Here is a 26,247-nt window from a genome sequence, read left to right on the forward strand (position 1 = left end):
GACCCAGAGACTGGCTGTGTGGACTGGCTTCTAACCCCACCAGGCATGGTGTAGCATGAGGTACAGTATGATTTGTTGGCAGAAATACATTTCTTGGAAATGGGAACATATTTATAGCAACTGACTGCACAATAGTGTCTGGCCCAAACAGAGTTCTTGTGCAATTACCAGAACGCCATACTTCTACTATTAATTGACATAACAAATATTTTACACCTATTTAATGAGAGTAGCTAACATTTGTTAAAGGTCAAGAACTGTTGGGAGCTCCTCATCAATTAACTTAAGCTACACCAGAACCCAGTCAAGACGGTACTGTTTGCGTGTTATGGAGGAGGAAACTGATGCACACCAAGCTTCCCTAAAGTCTTTCACTATATGCAAAGCCGGGATTTGACTACAAGAAGTTTTACTCCAAATCTAACATGTTTAGTCACTAAACATATTTGCTTCCTATGTTTATTTTGTATGAAGCACTAGGTATTCAAGAGCCTAACAAAATGTCATAGTCCCTGCTTTTAAAGGTGTTTATGGTCTCCTTTAAACTGAGACAGAGAGAGACAGAAACAGAGAGAGACAGAGAGAAAGAACCTTACAAGCTGAAGGGGAGAGGGAGTATTTTGGTTTCTGCGGTGACTTAATAGCCTTTTCAAGTTGGAGGCACATGGAAACTATAAATCTCCTCTCCAAGGCCATCCAAAATGTTAAGCTGAACCCCAGGAGACATATGCACATGCAGTGAGAAGGAAGCACAAGAACAGCAATTCAATTTGTTGAGCATTTTAGGAAAGCCCACCTTAGCCCAGGCAGCCCAGAAGTGGCAGGTGCATGACAGACTCAAGTTGTGGCAGATAGCATGACATTCTTAGGATGGTGCCTGGCAGTTCTAGGTCAGACCAGCCAATAGGTTCCTCTGTGAAGGAAGAGATAGAACTGTCATCTTCTAGTAAGTCTCCGTTTATTACCTTCTCATGCCTTTTTTGTTGAAGGGAGTAGAGACTATACAATATTCCCAACCAATCACTAGTTTTGACACTATCCATCCTACCAAAGAAATGATTTTACTAAAGAAGAGTGCTAGATAAGCCCTCTGCAGATACTAATGCACCATTGACATAGCGGCTAACCACCCTGGAGTACTGTTTCCTCAAGCCTCTTGTCTCAGCGATTCCATCTAACGACCTCTAGGTAGTCAAAATCAACACTGTTGGGCCATTTAGGTCTACTGTGTTTTTCACAAATGATACCATCATTGTTCCTCACTTTGAATAGATGAAGCAGCTCAGAGAATCACAGTAATTTGCCCCAGTTTTCTAAGGCAGTGAATGGGTCCATTAGAACCTGTGTGTCACTATGCTCAAACCTTTGCTCTTGACATCACACCACGCAGGTGGAGCCCAAGAAAGATCAAAGGGTTGCATATTAATGGATTTGCTAGCTTATCAGTGTTACAGAGCCGCTCTTAAGTATCACTCAGCAGCATGCAGGGGCCACTTCTAACAGGTGCAATAAACATTTTCATTAATATTTCATAGTTTATAAAGTACCTATCTCATGTGTTCTAATTTGAATGTGATCATTGTAAAAAAAAAAAAAAAAAAAAAAAAAAGAGCAGAAAGGTGGGATCATACTCCTCAGGCTGGATGGGCGCAGCCCTCATGCTATTCTTATGCTGGAACCCATGCCCACGGGCTGTCAAGGCCACTCTCCCAAGTGACAGTCTGCGTTCTTTTGCTTAACTTCGTCTCTTTGACACTACCTTGATCCTCTAACTTTCTCAGTGTCCTTTTAAAAATATTTGCTATATTATCATTATTCAAGAAGCATATGCCTTTTGAAAATAATTTAGAAAACACAGTATAGTATATAAAAGAAAAGCATTATCAAGTATCTTACCAAGACATTGTAATCTTAGTATCTCTGTGTCTATACTTTGTATACATATGTGGATATAGGTATGTATACATACATAATAGTTTCATAATATTTTATCAAATGTACATGCATGTATGTACCATTATTTATGTAAGCATCTCAGCCTTGATTCTTAGTTAATAAATATTTGTTGTTTGGTTTGTTTTCAAAATGTATAAAACCATTCAGTGAAAATCCTTGACTATTTATCTTTGTATATTTGCCCAGTTTTCTATATGTGGAACTGATACTCATTGAAATATACTTTTTAAAGGTTTTTAAAATGAATTGATAAATTACTCTTTGGAAAAGGTAAGTCAACTTACTCTCACCAGCAGAATGTAAGGATGTACCTTTCTTATACCTCTGCCAACAATGAGAAGTAGCAAGCCTTTCTTCTTTAGCAAGCTTATAGAAAAAAATTAACTTTTTTTCACTACTGGAGAAGGAGAATATCTTTTTATCAGTTTATTAGTAAGATGACCCTATAACTGGTTGTCCAGTGTGGAGTGTTTTAATAAAGAACTGGGGCATTAAATGGAGGGTAAGGAAATGAACCCATGGCCACACTGCTTCTGCACATTTGTATTTCTTAGTTTGGTACTAACTTGTCTGTAGCACTTTTATTGTGTTATCTCTTCTTTTTTAATGATTATGCAAAGATCTTTTTATAATTATAATATTAGTCTTTGCCATACATGTTAAATATATTTCTCTAAATAGGTTGTTGATTTTAATTTTAATTAAGTAATAGAAATACAGTTTTTAAAGTTTATTTTAGGTGTCTTATTAAACTTTAATTCACAAACTTTAATTAACTTTTTTGAGACAACTAATTCACACACAATTTTAAGAAATAATACAGACAGATCCACTTTACCTATTAGCAGGTTTCCTCCACAGCTGGGTAGCAGGTAAAGTGCAATGTCTTCCACAGCGATAGTATAACATCACAACCAGAACAGTGGCCTGATGCTCATTTTGCCCATTTTTACAGTTCATCCACCACCCTCTTGTCTTGCCTCATCTGAGCAACTACTAATCTGTTCTCCATTTCTATAATTTTGTTATTTCAAGAGTGTTACATAGATAGAATCATAGAGTGTGTAACCTTTAGATTTTGTTTTGTTTTGTTTTGTTTTGTTTCACTCCACATAATGCTCTGGAGATTGATCCAAGTTATTTATTGCACTTATTAATAATTTGTTCCCCTTTGTTACTGAGTAGTATTCCATGGTTTGGGTATACCATAGTTTGTTTAACTCATAGTTGTCACTATGTTTCATTTTAGTCATTCAGATAGGTGCCAGGCATGGTGGCACATGCCTGTAATCCCAGCACTCAGGAGGCTAAGGTAGGAAGATCGTTGTGAGTTTGAGACCAACCTGGGCTACAAAGTGAGCTCAAGGCCAGCCTGAACTGCATAGCAAGACCCTGTCTCAAAAAGACACAAAAAAAAAAAGAGAGAGAGAGAGAAAAAAATAATTCAGATAAGTGTGCAGAGCTCTTTTATTGTGACTTTAATTTTCATCTCCACCATGGCTATTCAATTTGCATATTGCTTTATGTGCTTATTGCCATTTGTATATTTTCCTTGGAGAAATGTCATTGTATTTTGCCCATTTTCTAATTGGGCTGTCTAGTGTCTGCACTGTTTGGTTTTTGGGAACTCTTTGTAAATTCAGATATTAGTCCTTTCTTACATACATAGCTTGCAAATACTTTGTCCTAGTATGTAGCTTTTCTTTTCTTCCTCTTAAGAGGATCTTTTGGAGAGTGAAGAGTTTACATTGGCAAGGCATCAACTGTTCCTTCTGTGTGCTTTTTTGTCAAGGTTAGTAACCCTTTGCCTTGGATCCTGATGCTATTCCCCTATGTGGTAGCCACTGGAGCAACTATTCACCACAGCAGTAGCTTTCTCCAAAGTAAGTAGTCTCAGAAAGACAGGGAGAGTGTGTGCCCAAGAACATATGCCCAAGACAAAGCCATGGTGTCTCTTATAACCTACTCTCAAAAGTTATTATAGTCTCATTCCTGCAGTGCTCCAGTGGTTGTATAGACCATTTCTGGTATCATGTGGGGAGGGACAACACAAGGGGATGCATGACAAAGCCTACCCTACTGCACATGAGATCTAAGCCAAAAAATAAGCTGTACTTTTAATATCTGGGAACTGTTTGTTGCCTCAGTATAGCTATCAAAATCTAGTCTCTATGAAATTTTTACAAGTTTTTTGAACTTGCTATTCTAAAAGGTAAAGAACAAACCTCCTTTACACTCTCTTTGATTTTCTTACACTCCTGGCTTCCTCTTGAGACTGGGAACTGACTGCAACCTAAAAACTCCTGCACTATGGACAAATGTGATATGCTTTGGGTCCTTAGCCAGTGCAGGCAGCATCTCCTTCTGGGGCCAAAGTTCCAAAGCTACCACAGCCCAGGGCATTAACTTCAGAATCTGTGCCAGGAAGGACCATGATTCTAAGAGGAAAGTGGAGCTAATGTAGCTTTTTTGACAATGGAAAAACTTCACCACTATGCACCATCTGAGTCAGTTTTCTTGAACTGACCCAGCCATCCAAGGCACTGTTAGTTCCTTTTTCTCAAGATGCCAGAACTCCATCCTGCTATTCTACCCTTAACCCCTTAGATGTCTGAATGACAGGAAGAAGATTGCCAAATGTAATATAAGATACTCAGTTAAATTTTAATTTCAGATAACAGTAGAATTTCTTCATTATGAAAATATCTTAAATATTATGTAAGATACATTCTCGCTAAACAATACTCACTGTGTACATGAAATGCAAACTTAACTGTGCACCCTGTGTGTTTCCTTGTTATATCTTGGAATCCTGAGTGAATGGAGCCTTCCCTTTCACTCTTCATCAGCAGGAAGAGGCGAGCTCGAATGGTAGCCCTGGCCAAATCCAAGAGCCCTCCAAGCCTGGCTGTGCTAAAGGACGGGCCCATGGAGGGTCATTTTGTGTTGGTTTGGAGCTTATTTTTGCAAGGGGAGACAATATAATACAGGACACATAGTTTGTAAGATTATTTACAATAATCACCCAAAGAACAGTATACAAAAGAGTACAGGAAATCTGTCCACACACTAAGACCAAGAAAACTAGCTGAGGGCCTGGATCCCACAGAAATGTCCTGCACAAGTCCTGCTGAAGACCTAGAGCTCCTAACGACGTCTCATGCAGTCCTGTTTCATGGATCTGCTCTGGGAAGACCCAAAGGTCAGTGGTGGAATCTAGAAAGTCTGTGCCAGCAGGATGAATGCTCTGTGCTAGCAGGCTGAGGGATCTGCATTGGAGCCAGGAAGTGATGCTCAGAAGAACCAGAGCTCCCCAGAAAGTTACCACAGCCATCCTCAGCAACAGTGAGGTCCTGAGCTCCTCCAGTGATCAAGATGGCCAAGTTCCCATCAGGAAAGCCAACGCAGCAAGCTTCTCTAGGAGACTGGCAGTGCACCATCTTCCTCTCCAGGGCCAGGAAGTGTTGCTCAATGTGAGGACCAGAGCTCCCCAAAAGTGAGCCAAAGCCATTCTCAGTGCCAATAACATCCCGAGCTCTTCAGAGGATGAAAACAGCCAAGTTCATCAGGAAAGCCAGCATGATGAGCTCCTCCAAAAGAACCAACAGCTTCTTACAGATTCCACTAGTTCCCAACAGCCTTTCCTCTGCTCCCAACAGCCTCTTTAGTTCCCAAAAGCCTTTCTTCTTCTTCTCCAGGTCCGCCTCTTATGCTGCTGGCAACAGTCCCCAGGTGGGCCTCCAACACCCAGCACTCAGTTCAGCTGGGGGTTATAAGTTAACCACGTTATCAGCCCACTCCAGTCATGTACGTGGAAGTTTCCCAGAGTGGTCTGGATAGCTTTATTTGCTGCCCCACCAGCACCATCACCTGATACAGGAGCAAGCCAATACTTCCCTCTCAGCCCTACATCCTTAACTTCCGTTCACTGTACTTACACTGCTCATGCTTTGCATGCACATTGTGCTCTCATTTCTTCTACACATCCAGACTCCATGCCAAAGGGGTGACAGAACCACACGAGGTGTTACCTTGTGCCTGTTTCCTTATCCTCACAACACCACTTCAGCCAACTGCTGTTCCTGCTATCCAAATGAGGAAGCTGAGCTTCCCAGCACCACAAAAGCAGAGGGACTCAGGGAAAAGGTGTTGCCTAAGGCCCAGGGTTAACCATGGCCAAGATTCAAATCGTTTGTAAAGATGAATAGCTTTGTGACTGTCTTGGAGGTTTCACTGGCAGTCTCTGCCCACGAGACGCTTAGCTATCACTCCTCTCACCCCTAGCTGTCCCCCTGGAACATTTAAGAAAGCAGAATCTCTATGAAAGGAGAAAAGAGGGGGAATTTTCTCCACCAGGATGGTGCCACAGAACCTATGGGATTTGCTATAAGCACCATGAGGATCAGTACATCTACCATAGAAACAAAGGCTCAAAAGGTGAGAAAATCTGAAGAAAATGGATTACAGTTTGCCAGCCCTAAAATCTGCTCAGTCCTCATAATATGCCGTAGATCAGCAGATTCAATTTGAATGCAGACTGTTAACTTGGAAATGAAGTTGGATGATGCAAAGTGCCTGTTTTTGCCTAGAGACCATGAGCTCACCTTGCTCTTGCTCCAGACTGCAGGTTCAGCAGGGGCAGCGTTCTCCTCTTTGGTGACTTGCGGTTTCCCTGCAGCAGGAGAGCAATGCTTTGGCCAGAGCCAAGCTTCCCACTGATGAAGGTCAGAGAAACTTTACTTCTGATTGCAGTGTGACTGCTGCCATCATCTTTCTTACTGGCCTAAATGCCCCATAGCTTCCAACTTTCCCCTTTGAGAAAGCTGAAGCTTACTTTACATCCTTCTAATTTTCAAATGAATTCAGAAAAGCATAGGAAAATAAACCATACCTTAGGCAGCTATAAGCCCAGGGCCTCAAAGTATCAGGCAGCTTGGGTCAAGCTTCAGGACGTAATTTCAGTTGTGTATCACCAAAATAGCACTGGCATGGCAGCCCTAGGAGAGAGGGGGGTATTCAGTTTGAATCTGATGATGGGAAAGAGGAGCACATTAGTTTGAAATTCTATTAATGAAAAAACAAAACAAAAAAATGTTCCTCCAAAATAAAAATACATACTGTTTAAGCAAATATTGCCAGTTAATATTTCCATTGTCATCTGCTCTGCCTAATGCCTTCGTTTCCCATGCTAGAGGATGAAATCAGCCCTCCCATCCCATAGGTTCAGTGGAAAGCTCCCCTCCACAGGCTGAGATGCCATTTTCAGCTGTGGAAAAGGAACAAATCATGTTATTGTCAAGGCTCTTACTGAGAACATCATGCTCTCAGCCCTACTGGCTTGGCCATAGTCAAAAGAATCAAACAAAGCTGCTGGCTATGAATTTCATCACTCTGGCGTGCCGAGTGGAGTCCTCCTCCCCCACCACTACTGCAATTCCACTTGCAATCTGAATGCCCTATAATTTGTTCCAGGAACAAGTTAAAATTCCTGCTCATTTCAATTTGTCAGCAATGCAAGTCTCTTTTTCTTTCCTTTTCATTTTTTTTTAGAAAAAAATAAATTCTGACTTTTGAAAGATCCAAGATAGACAGTTCCAGAGTCTAAAGCCCCTGAGGAGAAGGCAAAGATGGGATGATTAATTTGCAGGACTACAGGATATACAAGAAGAGCAAGTCTGCTGAGCAAACACCTAATTGCCTCTCAGGGAACACAGGCCTGAGGCCCCGTGCTGGACTCTGACCCCTGTCACCATTCCTGAGTGAACTCAAGGGAGTTGTGCTACTCAATAATGGTGTTAGGGTCTTCCTCTTAATCTCTTGCCTTGGGGCCTGTACCTAGTCCCATGTTCATTATACTGTCAACTTCCCCACCACTGAGGCAGAATAGGAATGAAGTAATTGTCCCATGAATTGGGGAAAAAATACAAAGAAAAATGTGTGTAAACAATGTTCTTTAACAGGTCATTGGATGGGAAAAAAATTACTGGCACCTTTACTATATTTGGAGCAAGCAAGTACGTGTGTTTGCATATATAAAGTGTGGTTTTCTTCTTGTTTTGTTATTAAGTTTTTCTTTGAAAAATACCATTTGCTAGAACAGTCTTTCAAGAAAAATCCAAAAGAAAATACTAGAGTCAATACCACATAAAAAGAAATTATTCAAAAGCAAAACCTTTGGAGGCAGAAATAATGAAATTTAAATTCTCATTCCCTCCTAGAGTCCACAATTTGAAACAAGAAACTTTAGATCCCTGCACCCTCACTTCTAACCCACCTTTGAGAAATGGGTTAGGAACTATCATAAAGCTTACTTGATGGGATAACTCTGAGCGTAAAATAAACAGAATATATACAGTACATAGCAAAGCACCTGCTATGTGGGAGATGCTTAAGAATGGTATCAACATTCATTTAGTGTTTATATGGTTGGCCCTGGCATCTGTATGTTATCCAAAAGACTCCTCGTTACTCCCCTTACAAGTAAACTGTAGGTAAAACTACCCCCATTGTGCAGAAAAGTGGGATTTAGAAGGCCTCTGCCTGAGGACCACCACTGTCCGGGTAGAGGCAAGATTGGAATCTGGCCCCTGTTCTCTACCCACTGTGCACCATACGAAAGCCATGAGCTGATCCCATGGCCAGATTTGACCTTGAGTGTGTTTGCTTTGACTCACTGTACGTTGTTTTAAAATTTTAACTTCGTGTTCAACACTTAAATACTGGACAATACTTCACAGTTCTAGATCTTTGGCTTCTGTCTAAAAGTCTGAAGCCCTGATCATTCTGCTCCTGCATTCTCACCTGCCTGTGATGGGCTGATACGGCACAACGTCTGTCAATTTTGGACAATCAGGAGTTCATGATGGCTCCCGTCACTCTCCATCCACTCACATTCACACCTCCACGGGCCCCTCTCTCTCACTGCCTTCCCGTCCGCCTCCCTCACGTAGGTCATCGTGTTGTTAGGCAACATCCTCATAGTCATATATGAGTCCTTTGTGGGGTGAACTGCCTCTGTTCATTCTTACTCCTGTTGAACTCTAGTCATTCCTACCTGATGCAGTACTGTGCTAACCTAGATTCCCTGGTGCCTCTGCCTGGACCGAAAAGTCTGGGAAGACCCAGAAGCACCTCTGACTGCAAGCACACGTCATTGGCTGGGCTTGCCTTTTTCCTCCATCTACATTTCTATGAAACTGTTTTAGCCCAGCCAGGGTCTCCACCCTCCTGCCTTATTGCTCACTGCTGTATTGCAGTTACCTCCCGCTTTGTCCTTCTAATCTACTCCCTACCACATTAACCCATTGCACACAACAACCTCACCTCTAGCTCAAACAAATCTTTCCTTGTGGTCAAGGTCAGCTTCTTGGGTATAAGGTCTGTGCAGTTACAGAGGACCCCTGCTTTAAAAGACCCCCTCACTTGTTTAATGCTCAAATATTGTATATTGAAATTTCTAATGATTTTTGATCATTAGAAACAATAATCATTAAAAATAATAGGGCCACCATATTATTTTGTACTGGAGTCAACAAGCATGTAGCTAGTCTTATTCATATTTCAATTTTAAAAGTTTGAATGACACCTAACCTTAGTAGTATTTCCCAGTCTGTTCTGAACAATGACACACAGAGAATATGATAATACGTGTATACTAGACTGAAGTCCCAGACCCAGCCAGCTCTGTGGGAGAAAGCAGTTGTCATGGCAAAATGTGACCCTCTAGCATCACACAAAGTTGCTGAGGACACCTGTAAGGTCGGCTGTGGCATTGCTATGGTTGATACATTGTGTCAACTTGGGGAGTCTAGAGGTTTGGCTAAGTGATTCAAGGGTTCTACCCTTCTGGGATGTTCACTGTGTCAATTTTAAAAGTTTAAAGGTTTAACTATGTGACTCAGCAGAGAGCCAGGTGCTTACTTTATATTCATCCTGAGACTGTACAAAAAAAGGCATACAGAGGGTGTGGGCGTAGAGGACCACCCCCACCCCCCAGGGCAGATAGGCTACATACAAAAAAGAAATTAAAAAAGGGTTAGCTGCTGGTTCTTCAGAGGAACTCCAGTCTTCACCTTCAGCTTGGTAGTCTCCTGGCTTCTGGTGCAGACTGTTTGGCTTCTGCCTGAGATTCTTCAGCCTTCTGCTATAAACTCTCCGGCCTTCATCATATATTCTTAAGCACTCTGTCACAGACCCGTCAGCCTCCTAATACAGACTTACACGGACACTGCAGTGAGCCCCAGGCCTGGGACTGGGCTCTTCAGTGTCCAGCATGTAGACACCCTCTGCATGCTTCTGCATCCAACTGTGTGGCTGACCATTATAGGCCAAACTTGTAATTTCTTATACATTTGTATATCTTGTGTTATATCGGCTTCTCTAGTAAACCCTAACTAATACAGGCATGCAGGAAAGGTCCCATGAGTTCACCTTGTGTGAGTCAGCTTTATTTCAGGACCTTCTCTGGCAGTCAGGCTGATAGAGCTTTATGAGTTCACATATCATTCCAGTTCTCATTTGCAGGACCTCATTAATGTGACTCTGGTGCTGGGAGTGATCACCCCTTTCTCAGTGTTTCCCAGCTCCTGCCCCAGACTCCTCCACAAAGCTTGCCCTGTGTATATCAGCCAATGCTACCTCATCTTTATATCAAATGATTACTGATTGCTCAGTCTGTACAAAGTACTGACGTAATGTGGGGCATAAGTTATACACACACGTTCCTGCCTACATGAAGCCTGCTGCAGTTCAGAATGCAAACAAGAGGCCTTTCAACCCAGTGTGACTGAGGTGTTATAGAAGTAAAGCAAGAAAGTATTCATTTCTTAGGATAGCTGTAACAAATTACTACAAGCTTGGTGGCTTATAATAGCAGATATTTTCTCACAGTTCTGGAGGTCAAACGTCCAAAATCAGTTGTCACTGAACCAAAATCAAGGTGTCAACAGAGCCACATTCTCTGTGGTTCTAAGGAAGAACCCTTCCTTTTTCCTTCCAAATTCTGGTGACTCTCCATCCTTCTTTTCTCTGTCATGTCTGTTCCATATGTCTCCTATACAGATACTGCACTCAGGGTCTACTGGACAATCCAGGGTGATCTCAAGTTTTTTAATTACATTGCAAAGACACTTTCTATCTAAGGTAAAACAGGTTCTGGGAATTAGAATGGTGTTATACTTTGGACACCTACTTCACTGCCCCTAATCCTGCACTGGAGATTTGGATGGGTCTCCTTGGATAAGACAACATTTAAACTAAAGCAAAGAGGGTGAGGAGTGAAAATGTTCTGGAAATAACATGTGTAAAGAAATTAAGCAAACTGGATTCCTAGAACTAAATGAAGCTAAACTGTCTGGAGAAGAATGTACCATGTAAAAAGGGTGAGAGAAGAAGTTAGAGAAGCAGTAAGTGCTCAATCCAGAAGAGCTCTGTAACCACAGACAGTTACCTGCACCACTGTAATGGGGAGGCATGGGAGGGTACTAAGCAATGGAAAGACATTATCAGATTTAGGGAGATTGCATGGTTGGAGTACAGGGAATGGTTTGAGGCAGGCCAAGGCTGGAACTAGGGAGACTGGTTAGGAAACGACCACACAGCCCAGGCTGAGCATCATAAGTTAGGTGAATAGTATGAAAGGGAAAGCAAGAGGAACACACATTCGAGAGGTTGAGGCAGAACCAGCAGGGTGTGGGAACTGACGCACCTTTGGTGGGGAAGAGGACGAGTGACACCAGCAGGAGCAACCACCTTGGGGGCCACCTCCTGAATTCTCCCCACTCCCAGGAGCAGCAAACAGGCCTCCGATTGCCGAAAGATCACTGGCCGCAGCCCTCTACTTCACAGAACAGCCGTTCACACCAGGGCTTCCCCACCCCTTTCCTGCCTGTTATGCTCCTCCCTTCTTAACTTCTTCCAGAAGCTTAGAAGCGTCTGAAATAAGTAACTTGGTGTTGGCTCACCCCCTAGGAGTCTCATTTTCTGTGAACAAGAGTCACAGCACAGTACAGTCGTCTTTCAAAGATCTTTGGGGCAGATCAGCTGATTCCCAAAAGTGAGCAGAGGCAGAAATGGTGAAAAGCACAGCAACCAGCATCATCAGTGTCTTCTCATTTGGCTAGTGCCACGGCAAAGGAGCACTGAAGCTATTGAATAAAGTGCTGCCCAGGCCTGAGAATGCTGCAGCCTGTACGGTCCTGCCTTGCATTTCTGCGTAATTTGTCAGCCTAGGAGCCACCTGTGCCATTCCCTGGGGCTCAGTGGTGAGTTTTACTCTACTCGCTTCCAACTCAAAGGAGAACCTGCCTTTAACAAGTAACATACTCCTGTGGCCTTTCTGAAATCAGGCCCTGTGGCCTCTGCAATACCAAGCTGGCCAGCAGCCTCCAAAGCCTACCTTGTAATAAGAAGCCCTGCCATCAAGCCTTGAAGCAGGCCAGGTACTTACACAGAAACTGCTCCATTTAATTCTATCTCAAAGTCTTGTTCCTCCTTGTTCACCCTTGCCGGCAACTGTTTTCATTCACATCATGATTTCTGCCTTTATCTCTGCCCACACTTCTCTGCTCATCCACACAAGGCCAGAGGGAACTGACAAGGTATCAATCTGAGCAAGCTGTTCCCCTTGTTAAAATTTTATGCGTTCCCACTGCCTTAGCATAAGATCTACTCTCCTGAGCTCAGACCCGAGGCCCTGTGTGGCCATGCCCTGGCACCCTTCTGCACCCACCCCACTGTGGGCTTCTGGCCTCACACCAGCTCCTCACAACTACACAGTGGTTGAGACCTCCTTTGTGAGCAGCTGTGTCCTGCCTCTGTCCTGAAGCTTTTCTAGCTCCACCCAGCCCAGTGCCTCTTCTTCTGTACCTAGGGTGAGACCAACCCAGCACTCTCCAGGCTCTTGTGTAATCATTAACTCTGCTCATTCTCAATACGGAGATCTTAACTTCAAGGGAGCCAGGGTGATTCTTGGCAAGAGAGACTAGAAAAATGTTCTTTTTATTCAAAGCTCCAATATGCATACTTACATAAACAAATAGTGTGTCTGTGGTATTAAAATTTCATGGGTAAGAGAGAGATGATAAAAAGCACACAAAAGGCTTCTTGGAGGCAAATAATGAATAAAGTTGAAAATACGAAAGGAGTTTGTTCATACACCTTCCTTACCCACCAGACTGAGCCTTTGGCATATCTCCAGAGCCAGTGGAGGCTCTGACACATGGAATCTTTTTGAAGAAATGCTAAATGTTAAAGCTGAGCATCCGTGTATGAAGGAGTCCTCTCAATCACCCTGAGAAGCGGTGTTACTGCCTCTTGTGTTTGCTGTCTGGATGTCCCCTCAAAGCCTCAGGCAGTCATGGGGCGGGCTTCTAGAGTTTATGATTGATCCATGGTCTAATGCTGGGATTATGGGTGTGAGTGCTACACCCGTCCTGGGGCGGGCAGCCTGCATACAATGTAAGGGAGGGAGAGAGGCTTGCTTGCTGCTCCCTTTTTTCTCTTGATGCTTTTGCTGTTTTCCACCATGAAGAACTGTTGCCCTCTGCCATGTGCCACTCTGCATTGCAGCCAGCTGTGTATGGACCGAAACCTCCACAAACTGAGCTAAATAAAGCTTTCCTTCCTTAACTCTGGGCACCATGTATTTTGTTTCAGCAATGAGAGAAGAGTAACTAAGACACTGCCCCATTGAAAGAAGATAAGGAAACAGGTGCTAAATGCCCACCCTTTCTCCCAACACCATCAAAGTCACAGAGTTATTCAGTGCTTAAGTGTAAACATTTTAAATTTAGGACTTCTGGACTCCAAGTCCAATACTTTCTCAGTTTATTTTAGTATAACTCAGTTAACACAAAAACAGAAGAATATGTTTGCAATTGACTTTCAGTATTGTAGATGTTTCAGCTGGGATATCCTAAGACAGTTTCAGTATCCAAGAACAAATCTAACAAATCAAGCCCGTGATTCTGTGCATGACCAGAGAGGCTTCAGCACTGTGATGGGTTTTGGTGAGAGTGATGCCCTTCAACCTCATGCGTGCAGGGGGGAATCCAAGGCATAATAAGGTGTAGCTGTAGCTACTCACTCAGCTTATCCCCTGGACTTTTGCAATTAATGCAATTAAATCAAATTTTCAAAAATGTAGCTCTAAGAATCCATCTGAGTGGCATAGGCTACTTTAGCTTCAGAAGGTGGGAGTGATGAAATAAGAAAAGAATATATACAATTATAATCCAAGCTGCAATAAGATCATAGTCATGCAACTTACTAAATTTTGAGCCAGGAGATGCACTACAATCAAGAGATAATGAGGACAGGAGTGTTGTTAATAAAGATTCTGTCCCCACTGAAAGCTGGGCAACATGACATCTACACATCAGTTTTATGAGTCAATTTGGTGAAGCAGGAGGAATTGAGTAACTTAAACCAGTGCTTTATTCTATCCAAGGGCAAAATGAAGTTTGAAATATGATTTATGAATCTGCTTGTTGAGTCAAACTTTCCTTATTTTCTACTCCTGAGCTTATAAGGAGAAATGATGTTGTGGAAAAATCCCTGCTGAGAGTAGTTATCTCCCTAGGACATAATCTTTTTCTTTTAAGCATAAACACTTCATATGCACAGAAAAAGTGCATTAACTGTACATATAAAATTCATGAATTTTCACAAAAAAACCAAACCATCACCCAAAAGAAGAACATTCTTTCCTGGTCTCTATCTCTCCTCTCAGGTTACCATAGGTTAATTTTGCTTCTTTTTGAACTTTAAACAAATGAAATGATATAATAGAACTCTGTGTATGACTTCTTTTACTTGACAAATAATATATCTTTGAAATTTATCTAAATTGTTGCATGTAATAATACTCTGTATATTCTTGTTGCTGAAAGAATTTCATGGTACAGACATACCATCTTTATCATTTTCCCAATCTACTCTTACACAGTAGGCTTGTTTCTGCCTTGTTATTATTATGTGTAATGCTGCTATGAATATTGTTCCTTCATGTCTTTTGATAAGATATGGAAATGCTATTTCATATGGTATACATATGTTTACTTTAGTAGGTACTGCTAGATAAGATTTGAAAAGCAGTTTGCCAACTATATACTAACACTGTATCTTAATTGTATGTAAGAGTTCCAATACCCTAAATCCACACTGACACTTGGTATCAAACGCCCTTTTCATTTTAACTATTATAATGGTCATACTTTTTGAATCTTTGGATTTTATTTTTTTTATTTTTTTATTTTTTGGTTTTTCTCCGGTACCAGGAACCGAACTCACGACCTTGCGCTTGCCAGGCAGGCGCTTTTGCTGCTGAGCTAAATCCCCAGCCCCGAATCTTTGTATTTTAATTTGTATTTTGCTGGTGGATAATGAGGTTAGAGGCATCTATCCTCTGTTTACTGAAAGATTTCTTCTTTTATAAACTGCCTCTACAAGTCTTTTGTGCATTTTTATCTTGGGCTATCTTTTCTTTATGAATTTGTAGATCTTTATATAGTTGAGTACAAGTCCTTATTCAGATATATGATTTGCAATGTCTTTACCTAATCCATGGGTTTTCTATCTTGTGTCTTTTGATAAAGAGATTATTTTTAAGAGCACTTAATTTTTCAGCTTTATGTTTAATATGTTATGTGTATGATTTATGAAATACTTGTCTTTCCTACTGTTGTGAAGATTTTTGCATAATAGCATTGGACAGTCATGAGCTATATTTTTATTTATCTAGGCCTTATTTTTTCAGGTTCATTGATGTATAATTTACAAATAAAAATTATACACACTCAAGATATACAATATGATGTTTTGATATATGTATACATTGTGAAATGATTGCTACTGTCAGACTAGTGAACATGTCATATCACTTCTCACAGCTACTGTGTATGTGTGTGTGTGATAAGAAAACTTAGAATCTACTCAGATCTACTTTAGTTTATCTCAGTCATATTCTCTCCAATTTTTAGCATATATTTTATAATCATTGGATTACATTAAACTTGGAGCAAATACTAAATGCCTATACTTCAAATTGCAAGATATATTTTTTAAAAAGAAAGCCTGTATGTGTTGGGACTTCAGTATGCTTTGACACAATTATCAAACCAACTGCAGAAAAATGAAAGACTGAACATTAATGCACTAGTCTTTGCATGATGGTAGAGATGGAGAAAAGAGAGAGACAAACAACCAAAGGGAACTGAAATTGTTGACTGAGATGGTTTACAGAGAATGCAAGATTTGAGATGGGCTGGAGGGGTAAATGGCATTTGGAGGTAGAGGGAAGTATTCTAAGTGGAAAAACAGGAAATGGCCAAACTTCTGATATTGGAATGAATATAGCACGTTAAGGGATTAAGATGACATTAGCTGACTTAAGTGCTATACTTTGATTCATGAGTAGGGAGAAATAAGACGAAATTTTGTGCTCAGAGGCATATAAATAAAAGAAAGAGGAACTTCAAGTCCACACTGGTGATGAAGTCGGGTATCCTGCCCCTTGGGTGATAACTCAGCAAATATTTACCTATCTCCTTCCTTGATGCTAATTGTCAACCATATGGCTATCTTTAGCAAGTGCCTGATAGGAACTCCCACACTCACACCTGAACCAGAGCATCTGTCCAAGAGGATTCTAATCTGGAAATGAACTACATCATATAGAATGTGAGAAATGGGGAGCCTTTTATTGTAAGCTGGAACCCAAGGATGAGTCAAAAGGACTGGATCCACCACCTGCCACCAAGTGTTTCCAAAAGCACTGCAGTTGTAAAACCCAACAATGACTACCCAATATATAAATACAACAGCAAAAGCTCCCATAAGAAATGAGACTAGAAATGAGTTTTTAAAATCTCAGGTCACCGACTAGGGTTTTGATGCCCTATTTCCATCCTAACTGGGGCACAGTTTTACCAACAGCAAAGGAAAAATCAGCAGTCCTGGAGTAGCTCCAAAACACATGAAGAGAGGTCCTCAGGCCTCCTGAGAGCTACTGGAATGAAAAAGGCATGAAAATAGCCAGAACAGAGTTCAGATGATAAGATTCCTAATGGGACATGAGTATGCATTTTGCCAAGATTCATTCTAATTTTGGAACTCAATTGGAAACTTTTGAACGTCATGTTCTATTTGGCTCTGCAAAACATAGCTCTTCATTGCTTCGTGTTTATTTTATTCCTCAAGACCAGAGCATAATTTACTTGTAGCTAGATTTTTTTGTTTAACACAAACTTCCATTTAGAAAAACAAGCTGATTTTCTCCCTGATAGGTCCATAGGTGAAAAAAATGTACAGTGGAGAAAGTTTCCACAAGAAAAAAAAGCATACCGGATAAAGAAAATTTATGCAAACTGAAACACCCAGAGGTGAATATTTTGTAAAGCCTAAAGTATCATGAGTCCTAAACTTGGCATAGAATAGTAAAGATTAGATTGAGAAAATCAGGACTCCCCTAATTCAGACAGAACAGCAACTTCTGTAGCACCTCTTCCTTGTAAAAAATTTCTTACCATATTTGAACATATATTTTGAGGAGTATTAGAACTTCCCTAGAAACTATGTCCTCTAACACTTAAACTGAGGCTTTCCTTATTATTACCATTTCCATCTTTATTTCGTTTTTGGTTTTACTCTCAAATAAGAGTAAAATTAATCATATTAGTAGAAGACCAATTTCACCTATAGTTAAAGTCTTTGGGAGCCTACAATAAAAAATTTTCGAGAAGAATTGGGAAAAGGTCTGTATTATCCAGGACTCTTTCAAAAACCCAATCTGAATTTTTTTTAAAAAAGTGATTTTTGGCTCATGTAAGTAAAAAGACTTCTCCACCACCTCCAAATGGAGAGGTAAAGGGCTTGGATCAGCCCGGATGAGTTGTTCCTGTGCCTGGCCCAGCCGCTGTGATTGACTTGGTTCATCTCCCACGTGGCAAATGGTCAGGCCAAGTAGATTCATTTACAGAAGAAAGAGGGATTGCAGATGGTTGATTAAGAGACATTATAACTTCACAAATTTTAAAGAAGAAAGAGAATGTCATAATGCTTCAAAGCTAGTAAATTAGGATTTATACTAATCTTAAAAAAGAAAATTAAAAAGACAAAGTATCAATGAAATAGGGTATCTTCAGCATCAATACCAATTACTATAAGATGTGCTCTAGATGCTACAGGTACTTCCTCTGTGGACACCTTAAAGGTGTCAAGAAGATAGCACAACAAAGTGACTGACAGCATGGATTTGATACCAACTGATAAAGCTTAAACACTAGCAGTGTTTTGTGTTAACTTCTAGTATTTCAGAAAGTTATTAGGCCTCTTCAATCATTAGTCTCTTCATTTACAAAAGTAGTATAAGTTTTTTTCTTAGATTATTGGGAGGATTAAATGAAAACACAAAAAAATGCTTGCTATGGTATTGATCACTTAAAATCATGAAGCATTTATTTTTAATTATATTGGCATTATCATAATTATCATAGTAACTAGCATGTGCATTAATGTCAAAGCCAGAGAATTCTAGGAAGGAGCATAGTCATCACTATCCACTGTTCCTTTGCATGACCTTTCTAGACTGAGAAACATTCTACTATACATCCTGTCCACTGATATGTAACCCTAGCATTTACCTTAGATCTGTTTCAATTCTCCCTGTTCCACTTTCCATAATTTCTCTTTTATCCACTGAAGCATGAAGCACTAAAAGCAAGATAACAGTGCCCTTGATAGTTCTTTTAGCCTTTTGAAAAGAGATTTCACTGGCAATGAGGTCCAGAAATTGCAGTATTAGCTGTGAGCAACCAAACATAACCCCTCAGAAAAATATCAAAACAGTGCCCCAACTTCTGGAACCAACTGGCAAAGTAATGTACAATCCCAGCAGACTATATCAGAAAGGAGGCAACTTTGAGGACCTGTAGGAAAAACTGGAGTCTTCAAGGAAAATTATAAACACATAACTTCTACCTTCTGGTGAACTCTATTATGTCTTACTTTTCATTACATTTTCCATTGAAGATTCCAGAAAGAGGAATGTCTCAACAGAGAACAGTTCCTTTACTTCCACCACGGCTGTCAGGGGCCCCAGAAGCCTTCAAATTTAGGACACAGACTTTTTCCAAGTAAGGAAATGATAGGAAAATTCTTACTCTTTGAGTTTGTCCTCTGTGTTCTGGTAAATGTCTATGGCAGCAGTTACTCAGGAGTCAAAGTCTTATTTTTTTAATTTCATAAGAGTATTTTTCTTTCTAATTATGAAAGGCAAATATAATAGCACCTTATATTTATATAGAAATGGACCGCAGAAAGTGCTACAAATATTGCCACTCCCTTCCTCTCTCCCTCTCTCTCCTGGTGGAAGCAATGTATTTTCTCCTCACCTCTCACGTGGAGTGTATAGTCTGTTAGAAGCATTGCAAGTCAGAATCCAGTCTTTTTTTGAACTGAAAAAGTAGTATTAGGTTTTCTTTCTGTTAGAAAAACATTTTTATGCAAAAATGAAGCTTAATGCACAGTACTCAGGGTAATTGCCCTGAGAAGGGACTCAGCTAAGACTATTTGCTTTTCAACACAACAAAACTATCATTTTTCCAGTTTCTTCCATATTCTTTACATCTTGAATGATGGTGGTGGTTGGTATCCTGTCAACATCAGAATTACATGCTCACACCAAAGGGTGATCATTGTCCTGTGAAGATCATGTGTGTTCTCAGTCACAACGCATTGCTTCGTGTGAGGTGCAGTGTTAAGTGTTTGGAAGACACACTCCCAAAGGTATCTTATTTTCAGATGAGAGAAAAACCAAGGTTCAGAGAAGCTGAATGCTTTGATTTAGAGTTGGACAGCCAGTAGTGAAACTGAAGAGACAAGAAGGTTGTGGGCTTTACACTGTATTCTTCCTGCTTTTGCCATAATTACAGGGCTGTGCCTCTTAAAATAGCACAGCTGCTGTAACAAACAAGTCCCTAAATGTCAGTGGCTTACCACCATAAACATTTTCTTCCCATTTACAAGACAGTACAGTGTGAGTTTTCCTAGTCAGCAGATGATGGCTATCCATCTCCATCACCTCGGACAATGAGTTTTTTATTTTGCGACTTCATTATCCCACGTTATCCTCATCATGTTCTTGGAAGCTCATTTCTCTCCAGCCTCATCTCTTGCCTGTCTCTGCATCTCACTGCTGTGCAGACACAGTACCATATCAACTGGCCTTCTACTGCCCCAGGGGCTCCACAATTGTAACCCCTTTCTCTTGCCTGGATATTCACAGCTGCCTCTTTCCCACCAGTCCAGCCCCAGGTGTCCTCTATTCAAAAGGAAGCACACTCCGGCACACTCCGGCACACTCCGGCAGTTGCTCTCCCTGCAACCCATCCCATCTGTCCCCTTTCCTTCATGGCTCTTTTGACCCTTTGGAGCCAGAGGATATCATTTGTTTGCTTATACATCTGTGTTCCCTGCAAGACTGGAAGCTCTTGAGGGCAGAAACTTTGCCAGTCTTGTCAGTCACTGTGTTTCCAGCTCCAGACCAGTGTGGCAGCGTATAGTTATCAATACACTTTCAGTACAGTCTTTGAACTAGTAAATGAACATAAAGTATCAGAGCCCCAGAAGATGAGGAAACGGAGAATATCAAGTCTTCTTCTTCAGTTCAGCATTGATCAAGGGACACAAATGCACCTCCGGGTCACACTCTGTTCCTCACCCTCCACCAACCTGTTTTCACATCCACAAAAATTGCTGATCACAGAGATCCAGAAACAAACAGAGATGCCCTCAGATTCTGGAATGCGTTCCTTCTCAGACAGCAGCTGGCTGTCATCACTGGGTTGCTTCAGCAGCCTTTGTGTTTTACATACCCACGAGTGACCTCTGATGCAGTTCCTTTCTAGGAGCTGCACACAGAGCTGCCAGGGCCAGGCGAGGACTGAAAACCTCATTAAAAAGTTCTGGTGCTGTTGTTATTCTCTCCCAGCCCCCTGTGCAGCCCTCGCTCTTTTCCTTCAGCATGTCCGGGCAGCCCTCTCACCTTCACTATCAGCCAAGACTACCCTGTGCTTTTGAAAACCATCATGATCTGAAAATCAGATGCCCCACAGTCTCAAGCACCCCTCGAAGGTTGCTGTGGCTGAGTGCTGGGCTGCTTCCTCAGGGCCTGATGGTAGGCATAGCCACCTCAGCCCACAGGCACCCTGAGCGGCAGCCTTGCCTTCCATGTCCTCGTTCATCAACCTGCATTGTCTTTTACAGATTAATTTCTCCATTTCCTCAATTAATAGCAATTGGTGACCACCGCACTAGGTTTCAATAAAGTCCATCTCCTGCACCTGCAAGTTCCACATTCATGGATTTTTTTTAAAAAAATTCAGAAAATTCAATTTTACGTAAGGTACTTGAGAGTCTGTGGATTTTAGTCTCCACGGAGTCCTGGAACTAATTCTCTGAGGAATAAGCAGGAGCAGATTGGCAGTGAAGTTAAAGGAGGGTAACCTACAGATTCCAGGGTCACATACATTTTCAAAACTCTGCAAGAGTGACATATTTAATCTGTAATGAGTTAAGACTTTTCCACTCTGACTTCCCCTCACCGCACTTGGGAACACCTTGTGCAGGGTTGTTTTGGAGTCTCTGAAGTATTTTTGAAACTTTACTGAGAAGAAGTAAAGTCGGAGGGTTATTTAGTTTGGGTTTAATGAGACATATTTTGTTGGTGCACTTACCTCTGTACATAGTTAAGTCATTGCTATTCATTGTGGGGTGGAAATGGTTGTAGAAATAGTCCTCTGCCCAAGTGCCACCTCATGCAACATTGGGATATGGAAGCACACAGATGGAAGCCTCTCAGCACGTAAGTGTTCCCTGCAAAATGTAGCCCTGGAAATGCAGTGGAATTGGGGGTCACCAAGGCTTGAAATTATGGAAGCAGTAGCTGGTCCGTGGAAATTCCTCCAGTCATCAGCCACTCAAAACTGCAAGCACAAATTTCAATCCTTATGGCGATTTAGTTAGAAAAGAAATCCTCTCTGTCTCTTTAGAATACAAATATATAATACTTTAAATAGCAAATATGCCTTGGTAAGTGCCACGGGTTTATGTATTCCCCTTAAAATTTATATTTAAAAAATTTTGATCTGTCATTTTAGATGAAAGACTACATTTATCTTTCTATTACTTTTCTTCAAAATTGTTGCCATGTGAACAAACCATCAAAAAGTATGTAGTCAAAAACATATGAGGATAGCAATGTTACAACAGTATGATAAGTAGTTAACAAAAGAAGCAGCATCGTATTTTTCTGTATTTTTGTAGTATAATGTGGTGTCACAATTTTGAAATGTAAAATTTATTTTAATTTCCTGCCTTGTTCTGTAAAAATTTAATTTTTAAAAATGAGCCCGCACACACACACTTGTTAAGTTTCATGCCCTAGGAGACTGGGTAGGCTTCTAGATATAGGTGCAGATAATTTGTGTTATAGTTTGGACCTTAAATATGTGCTCCACATGCTCATGTCTTTGCAAAGCTTGGTTCCCCAATACTGGAAGATGGAAGAATCTAATGGAGGTCTTTAGGTTATTGGGCATGTTAATTCAAAGGGAACTGAGGGACTTTGTCCCACCTCATTCCCTTTTGTTTCTTAGCCATGATGTTCCTTGGCCATGTGCTCCTCCATGAAATGCAGCCTTGCTACAGATCCAAACAACAGAGCTAACTGATTGGGGACCACAGCCTTCAAAACTGTGAGCCCAAATAAACTTCTCTTTATACGTTAATCATCTCAAGTATTTCACTAGTTATTCTGGAGCTCATAATAGACATTAAATGAGTCCCATATGAAGTAAGTACAGGAAAAGGGTGAAGAAATGATCAGGATACATTTGATGTTTCCATCAAGTAATCCCACATAACCCTCATCATGCTTAAAAATAATTTCCAACAAATTAGTCTCTTAACATTTACTCTCTTGAGGAAATGAAGAGCTGAGTTATGGTAGATATCAAATTTAGCAATTCCCCTCTTTCTCCTGTGTCATGACACTAAGGAGGCAAGCCAGCAAGCACAGCTGGCCCTCAAGTGACTCTATGAAGTCAAGGAAGCTGGCTGATGGAGCCTAAGAGAGCCCGACATAATCTCCCTGGGTCAGCCACTCTGAGGCTGATGACAGCAAGTCAGGACCTGGCAGACCCAGAGTCCAGTCACACTGTGACACAGATGGATGTTCTCTCTGAAAGCCCAGTGCCCAGGTCTTTTCTTCCTTCACTTCTCAGACCATGGTGATTATTCAACTAGTTTCCAGTCATTCATTGAGACTTTGACTTGGGTGAGAGAACTTATGCCAGAACTTGAACCACAAATTGATGCTGGGCTGCCCACCCCTGCCTTCCGTCCTCCATGGAGCCATCACACACAGTCCATCAAGTAGAACCAGCTCACAAACTGACCCTCCACTGTGGCTACCATACCATAAAACCAAAGTACATCATGGTTCTCCTCCCAAAACTAAACAAAAATGTAATGTAATGTAGAATCGGAGCAGTAAGTGAAGTAGCCAGCGAGTAATCATTTACTACAGAGCTGGTGACCTTTTCACTGAAGGACACAGGTATGATTAAACAGCCTCTTGCAGAGAGGGTGTTGAAACTGAAATTCTCTTGGCCTGACTCATGGCTTTCCAACCTTGGTTCTGGCTCCTCTCAACCTGGTTAGGGGAGCAGCTTGCCTGTCATAACAAATTCTGGGAAATCCCTGCCTCGGGCCTGCCTTGGAACACTGGAACACAAGACAAAGCCAGTGTTTCCCTTTGTCCTTTAAAGTTTGTTTGTCTGCTAGGCAAGGAGAAGTCTGCAAGTAGATACTTGAACTGGATGGAAGGAGAGCTTTAGGGATCAAATAGAGTCCTAAACCTATGGCTCAGGCCAAGGGGAGGCACAGAGGCCTAATTCCAGAAAGTGACTGCAGCTGCACTCCAAGGCTGTCATTATTTTCTTATTGGAATCCCTGAAATATTGTTTATTTCCTTCTGGAATTTTTGCTGGTGTACTCCCTCAGGATAATGATTAGGGACAGTGATTAAGGACAACAACATCACAGTGGAACCATTCCTTCTACTAGAATGAGTTTGAGGTAATGGCCAATTCTCAATGTTTGGAGATTAAGAATCTACTTTTACCTCTATAATCATTGCTGATCCAAATTCCATCTTCTTTCAGTAAACTGAGAATAATCTTGTGGGGTTACTAAAAGAAAATATTTTAATCCAGTTAACACAAAGCCCAACACCCATATATGAAGAGCAATAGAAAAACATGGTGAATGTTTAAATTTTTAAAAAAATTATTACAGAAAAAGACACGTTGCCATTAATCCTCCTCAAAATACTCCCACTTTGCTTGAATATATTTATCTCACCATTCTGCCACTTTCTGAAGAATTTCTGGGAGTCTTCTTTCCTGACTATCTTCAGTTGCACTGTTGTGGCTGCCTCAATGTCCTGAATCACTTTAGAGCACTTCCATTTCATGATCATTTTGACTTTGTGGAAGAGCCAGAGTCATATGGTGCCAGATTTCAAGAGTAAATTGAATGAGGATACACCAAAATGTGTTTATAAGCCTGTCTTTCATTGGAGCACACTCAGCCCATCACTGGCTGTACTTTTTATGATGCTTTGTTAAAGACCATTAGCAAAGAGGAGTTCCAGAATAGCTTCAGAAAGTGGCAAGGACAATGGGATAAGTGTGTTCCAAGTGAGAGGAGGTGTTTTTGAGAAGAGTTAATGGCAGTATATTTTTTACTCTAATAATTTTTTTAAAATGTAAACATTTGCCATCTATTTTGATCATTCCTCATAGTAAAAAATTTTAAATATAGACACTATTATTATAATCCTGACTTCCACAATGCTCTTCAAAGTCAGCTCCAACAGTTTTTCTCCACATGAGTAGAGGATGGCTTTACGAATCATCTTGACTGGTAGAAGAAGACAACTTTGCAGTAGAGGATTATAAACAAAAAAAAGGGAGCAAAAAACCAAATCCTTAATGATGCAAAAGTCATTCACTTTGTGTCTGTTTCCTCAGCCCCACTTGAAACCAATTCAACTGCAGTTTCATTACTGAATTATCTTACGCCACACCAGTAGGCACTTCCAGGGAGTTAACTTACCTCCAAGAGGCCAACCTGGCATCTTTATCCTGAACTTGTGGAACCAACATCATCTCATTTTTAAGACATTCTATTACTTTTCAGAGCTGCTTAAATGCTGTGTTTAAAAACAGTACTGTGGCCAAAATTCAGTCCATTCTCTGAAGCAGAAACCTGTAGAGATCAACAGACTTTTTATGGATGGGGTATCTTCAGAGTTCTTGTGAACAAGATCCTGCAAGATCATAATATTTGCATTGCATCTCCAAGCAAAATACCACATAAAGGCCCCCTTCCGTGTAGTGTAACTGGCCTGGAGTGAGTTGGTCCATCCCTGCACCTGGGAAACATGTTGTGCTCAGCAGCTAAGAGCACTCCCCTCAGCAGGAAGGTGTGCACGAAGCACAAGATGGTCTCCCAGATTCCGCCTTAGTCCAGTTGACATCTCCCCCGTGATTTTGCAGTTAGTTTTGTTTTGATCCTACACTCATGGAGAAAACTTCTCATTCTTACTTGACTCACCTCTGGTGCCTCAGTACCCCAAAGAGGTGCCCTAAATTATTGGAAATAAATATCTCAGTTACTGGAATGGTAGTGCTATCACTGTATAGTAGTAAATTTGTTTTATAGACTGTAAATCAACTATCTGTGAGGTTAGCATAATTCAGTTCCCTAAGGTCTAGCAATCTCTGAGTAGACCTGAGAAACAGAGGTTCTTTTTCAGAAAGCAGAGAACCAAACTCTAAACTAAAATTTCCATAAACTCTGCTGTGTCTCAGTTTCCCCATTTAGAAAGATGAGGAAATTAACAATGTTTACCTTATATGAGTGTTTTGAGAACTAATGATGAGATAGATATAGATTACATACACACTGTATAAATATACAAGATGACTTCACCTAGGAAAAGTGCTTGGAATAGTGCCCCAATTCACAGTGACCCACAAACACTACCTACTTACAAAGAATGCCCTGCTAGAAGAAGCCAGCTGTCATCTCTCTCTTCTTTAGAATTTCTTGCACAACATTCAGAATACTTACTTTCTGGCCACTCCACTCTGAAAGCTGAATGTCAAATAAAAGTTGCAGTCAGGGCAGCGTGATAAGCGCATGACCCATGTGGCTGCAGGGGCC

At 41.0% G+C, this 26,247-nt stretch overlaps 1 long non-coding RNA gene across 8 annotated transcripts in view; it reads right to left on the reverse strand.

The window, feature by feature from the left end:
- LOC102010513 overlaps window positions 1-26,247 on the reverse strand; it is a 75,891-nt gene that overhangs the window by 28,994 nt on the left and 20,650 nt on the right. For 2 of the 8 annotated variants that reach the window (XR_001231842.1, XR_001231843.1), the window contains exons 3-7: window positions 25,135-25,287; window positions 24,140-24,206; window positions 21,690-21,938; window positions 6,848-6,953; window positions 6,561-6,628 (exon numbers count right to left, since the gene is read on the reverse strand). This is a non-coding gene — a long non-coding RNA (uncharacterized LOC102010513). Of the gene's footprint in view, window positions 1-802; window positions 914-5,681; window positions 5,720-6,560; window positions 6,629-6,847; window positions 6,954-21,689; window positions 21,939-24,139; window positions 24,207-25,134; window positions 25,288-26,247 lie in introns of those variants that run through there. The other 6 variants (XR_001231845.1, XR_264567.2, XR_001231844.1 and 3 more) reach the window with 5 other exon arrangements.

This window comes from Chinchilla lanigera, unplaced genomic scaffold (genome assembly GCF_000276665.1).
Source record: "Chinchilla lanigera isolate Chin_1 unplaced genomic scaffold, ChiLan1.0 scaffold00117, whole genome shotgun sequence".
NCBI lineage: Eukaryota > Metazoa > Chordata > Mammalia > Rodentia > Chinchillidae > Chinchilla > Chinchilla lanigera.